Below are 6,013 nucleotides of genomic sequence, written 5' to 3'. Positions count from 1 at the left end.
CTATGCCTGGCACGTGCAAGTTGCAACGAATCAGAACTCTCTGCGTCAAAGCCTTTTTTCCTATTCCAAAATCACTTTTTTCCTATATTTGAATAATTTTTTATTTTAATTTTTAAATTAATATTTTAAAACTAAAATTTAAATTTAATAAATAATTAAATGGCTGCCGAATCACAATATTGTTTATAAATCCTTAAATTTTGATTATTTGTAGGATAATTTGATTCAAATTGATAATCATAAGTTAGGCTATAATTAAAATTTAAGCATTTGATTATTTGTTTAAAATGTGATATATCTAATATAATTATTCTTTCTAAAGTTTTGATTATATAATTCATATATTCAAAATTATTTTAATGCTACATAAAAGTTTTTAATCCCACTCAGTATTCTTCTACATTATTATTTTTTATAGTGTGAGAGGCAAATATTAAATTTATTTAAATTATGAGAATGAATACTACTTTATTTTGTATCTACTTTCGTGATAGTTGTGATATAAATCTTACAAAGTCTTCTTAGAAGTACGATTTTTGTTTTTATTGAGTAGTCAATCTACTTTTAATTAGAAATTTACGTACGTTTTATTTTGGTAAAAAATGTAAAATCTAATTTTAAAATTTTATATAACCCTGACAATGACATTCTCATAATTTTCAAAAGCTAAGTGATGTAAAAAAAAATTTTACAAATCTAAAAGTTTACTTGCACCAATTGATGTGGAGTAGTTCTATTATTTTCTTTTTGCAAAAGGGATGACAACTATATATTTCGTAAGAAAATATTATCTTCCGTTTGTTGATTAATTTAATATAATGGGACTTATTGCTATGACTATGCATTATCGTCATAAACATTCGTCTCCATCTTTGCTTATCTCAATTTTTTATTATTGTCTGTCTCCCTTGCATAATCATCAAAGCTCACGCCAATATAGGATTAAAGACTATCAACGATTGTAGTAACTTTGAAGAATTAAAGATTGTACACTATCATTAAGGGTTGCATCCTAACCATTTGTAATTTATGGTCCCATCAAGTTTTTTTAAAAAAAAATTGACACCCCATTGAGTGTTGTGACCAAGTATTGAAAGTTTCATTTTTTTAATAGATTTGAAACTTCATTGTCAGCATCGGTGACAATGTAGTTTGTAATGGTGATGACAATTTATATGTGGATTAGATTCAAGTTTCTATAATTTATATTGTGAAGTTAGGGAAAAAAAATGTTTGATGTAAGATTTGCATCATTTTTTTGTTTTTCAATGTGGTTGAAACTTGAAAATTTTCAAATGTCTCTTATATGACTCCAGTCAATTCAATTTCAATTCTTAAGGTGTAGTTCAATTGAGGTTCAATTCCTCTTTCTATCATATGGAATACTTTTGATTCAATGATTTGCAGGTTGGACAAATAAAATGTTAGTGAACTTATACAATTTAATAATGCTAATGAAACTATTCAACCTTCAACCTGCATTCTTCTAAAGTGCATTTGAAAAACCTATTTGTATAAAATATTTTCAATTAGGCAAGCGCAACAACATTGACCTATTGTGTTGCCAATTTATTTGGCATGTTGCACATTTTATATACCAGAGGATAAAAGATGATCCAACTTATGTGGATTGAATATGGAAATTGATATTACACCTTTTTTTTTTCTCATGCTCTTTCTTAAATCATCTACTAATGTTTAGATTTCAAGATGATTCACTAGACGATAGTCAGTGTTATTGGACGTGTGTTGTCAATGATGATTTAGTTTATGCAAATTTGCATAAACAAAACACTCAAAATAAAGTAGGTAGAACTTTTTGCATAAACAAAACACTCAAACTAAAGTAGGTAGAACTTTTAGAATGATTGCATATGCAAATGAGTAATATTGTAGGACTGATGACAGTGACATGATTAAAAGAATTTTAAGTTATTTGAAGTCCAATAAACACACATAAGTTCAATATAGTAATTGGCCAATTCATATTTTAGTTATTTTTCTCTTTCAGAGTTTTGTCGTAATTTCAATAATTCATATTTCCTATAAAATAGAATGATGTATTGGGATTTCTCGTGTTTGTGAAAAAATTATTTTGAGTTTAATTTTCTTTCCACAATTTTCTTCATGTTCACTATCTTCGTCACATTCTTGGATGAACCATGTCGAGAAATAGAAGGAACATTTTTGTGATAAAAATATAAGCAATGATAATATTAAAAATCGGACGATGAAGAATAACATGAGATTCTTTAAAATGATTTCTAAAATGCAGTGAAAACTAAGGTGTAGTCCCTAGAGGGGTGTGAATTGGGTTTAAAAATTTTCTTTTAAATCTTTTTAAGAATTCTTAACTTCTTGTTGATTTTTCAAACTTTCAGCAAAAGTTTATTTCTTTATTCAATCCACAACCACACAATCATTCAATCATCCAAATAATCAATCAACCAAACCAATCAACCACAATTTGAAAGCGAACAACCAAATCAAGATTAAAATATACAGCACTTTGGTAATGTAAGATGTAATGACCCAAAGAATAATGGTATTTAAATAATAAAGAGGGAGGAAAATGAAAAAAATAACAGAAGGAGGCTGCCGACTTCGTCAACGAACGCGCACTTTGGGCTCGTCAACGAAGGTGTCCTTCGTCGACGAGTAGATACCAAGAATATATCTAGGCGACTCTGAATTTCGTTGACGAGTTGCCTTTTTGACCTCGTCGACGAGGTGACGTGGCTCGTCGACAAAGGTCACAGTATAAATAGTGTGAAACTCAATTTTTACGTAGAAAAATTTATCGAAATCCTCTCTCTCCCCTCCCTTACAGTTCTTCTTTCCTTTTTCTTCGATTTCGGCCCCGTCGTTTGCCAAATCGACGATTTGAGGCCACCACAACGCTTTTGGGGAAGTTCTCCCTAAGTCTACCGGAACGGATCGTCGGTGGAACAAAGTTGGATTTCATCCTAAATTCAGGGTAAGGTCTTTTTGTCAAAGTTTGGCTTTCCAGCAGTTGTAGGAAATATAATACTCAGGGAAATAGTGATATTTTGTTCTGGGATATATGATTTTCAAGGTATTGAGTGGGGAGCCCTGTGGGTGTAGGACCCGTCACAGCAGGGGATTTTAGCAGGAATCGGGTAAGGGAAATATGCTATGTTAGGCAAACCTATTATGGTTCAGTATAAATTATATGTTTTCAGCAAATTATTATTCATATTATTTATGCAGTTTCAGAGTCTGATAATATTGATATTTAATTGTGTGGCATAAGTTAGTATTAGCATTAGAAAGTTTCCATAATTTTCAGAATATCGTGATTTTCAGCATATGCGCAGAAACTTGTATTTTGCAGTATTTTCAGAATATTATGATATACCTATTTCAAAACCATAACATTCAGTTCAAACAGTAAATCAAATATTTCAGTTATACAGTTAAGCAGATATCTTAGAAACTCAGTTATTACAGTTTACTCAACAATTTATATGATGTTATGATTATTTCCGATGTTACAGAATCATGGTAAAAACAATATTTTAGAAATATCAGTTACGTATATAGTATCAGACTCCGATGGACCATATTCAGCAGCAGAGCACAGTACCGTAACTATATTCAGTTCAGAGTGCAACCCATATTCAGATAATAGGTGGTATTCAGAAGTCGATCGTGCCTATGTTGTGGACAGACTCCCCATCAGATATGGGTTGAGGGAGTCGATCTGACTGTTAGAGTTTAGTTGACTTACCCTAGTCGGCCAGCCAGGTTAGGTCCCGCCTTCGGGCCACATAACCTTGTCGCGAGGGGTTAATTCATGACTTCAGTTATCCATCCAGAGAATTTTCAAAATTATTATTTATATATATTATGATCAGATTTACAAACGACAGTTATACTTATAAGTATTATCAATATTATGAATAGAACATTCTAAATAATCAGTTTATGTTAAGCTACATAAGCATGTTTTATATGATAACAGGTATTCAGGTTTTACTCAATTTTGTTATATATAGTATCTTGTTTCAGATCATATTTTTCCAAGTATATGACTCACTTACTACACCTTAGTAATAGCATGTTTCTTCTTATTGAGCGACGCCTCATCCCATTTAATTGATATTCTTCAGGTGATCCAGGAGGCGAGCAGATCAGGCGAGCAGATAAAGGGGCTTCAGTGCTGCCTGTTGTTAAAGTGAGTATTTTGGGGAAGGTTTTCCTTGTATAGTTCTAGTCTCATATGAGGTATATTTTGGGAGATACAACTGTGTATTTATACTGTGGAAGTATGTTAGCATTCTGGTATTGTACGTTATGGTATTATATTCACATACGGTTGTGATTATATGATTTTAGCTTCTCGCTGCTAAGGTTGATGGTTTTATGTTAATTAGAAGATACAGAGTAGTGGAATTTCATAGTATTTATTAGTAAAAAAAAAATTAGGTTGTTACATAAGAACTTAAGATGGTTGTTTGTTTATATAAGCCCTATGGATATGAATTTGAACCAAGCCCTGTAGTGAATGATAATTTATGCTCACTGATATAAAACCCTATATTAATGGATTTGCTTCTTCAATATGATGTGCAATATAAAATCCAACACTATTTCCAAAAGTTTAGACTTTAAATAAACTTTCAGTTAAAAAGTCTTTGGGGTGTTGACCAAACAACGTACTCCCTTGTGGCTTCCGCAAAGTATTGATCAACCAACGTACTCCCTTTCGGTTTCCGCAAGCCCAAAAACAATTTACACTTGAGTTTACTTAATTTCCAAATTTCGTAGTATTTATGATTAAATATTTAAACCTAGCGGGGTAGTACAACCACTTCAACGGCGTGGGGCTTGGTCCACCTGTCTTTCTAGGTTCCCTAAAATGGTTTAAACTAGGGTAAGACACATCTCAGTAGGGGAAATAAACTAAATACAGTTGTGTGGCAACATGAATATTTGCGTGCTATATAAATATACAATACATGTCATGTGCTTGAAAAATGCTAATGATATCATAATTAAATTATCATATATTACATAGTTATACTGAAACATACTGTATCTTAATGTTCATTAAATCGTATGCTATAAATAGTAGTTCTGAAGTTTACCCAGGATGTATAGCTAGATGATGTCATGTATTAACCCTCATGACAGACTATACAGCCTAAAGGCAAGACCCGACAATGGCTAGCCGACCACTGCTAAGTCAAAAATGTTTATAAGTACGATAGGCCCGCCACACCCTGGTCTGAACTGCTAGGTGGACGTCTACAACTCTTCACTGAAAGTCACATAGACTATCCATCTCCCACCCCCTCTGCTAGCAGGGCCAGTTAGCACAAGTATGAACTAAACTGAACTGTATAGCTACGGTACTGTGTTGCTGAAACTAATCTGAACTATCATCTACGTTCTATTATATACTGTTTAACGTTAATAGATTGATAGCATTTTTCTGAATTCTATACTAACATAAATAGTTACAGCCTTGTGCCGAATACATTCATAACTGCGGCCTTACGCTAAATAACATGCATAATCTCGGCCTTGTGCCAACTATCAATCACAACCTTGTGCCGAACATATCATACATATTGATCTGAATAAATGTACTGTTTATCATATGTTCTGAAATCATAGTTTACTGTATTATCATGTTGTTCCTAAAAATAACTGAAACATGCTTTTTTTGTAAAATTTATTTAACATAACACACTATGCGTAAAATAATATTCATGCCACACAATACTAAATAAAATCATGAATTCTATTATGAAATCACATTTCCTGACATTTCATACGTAAAAATATATATTCCTATGTAACATCAGTATTTTCCCAAATATACATTTTCACAAATATACTCATATGTAATACATGCTTTCTGAAAATTAATATGTTATTAAATAATAACGATTTTCATGAAAAATCACTGCTTTAGTTTACTCTCTTACCTAACTACTGAAGAGTTCCTAAAATAACTAACCTTGCACCCGCTGGGTTCTCCATT

Source organism: Malania oleifera, chromosome 3 (assembly GCF_029873635.1).
Source record: "Malania oleifera isolate guangnan ecotype guangnan chromosome 3, ASM2987363v1, whole genome shotgun sequence".
Classification (NCBI taxonomy): domain Eukaryota; kingdom Viridiplantae; phylum Streptophyta; class Magnoliopsida; order Santalales; family Ximeniaceae; genus Malania; species Malania oleifera.
Note: the sequence above shows the minus strand (reverse complement) of the source record.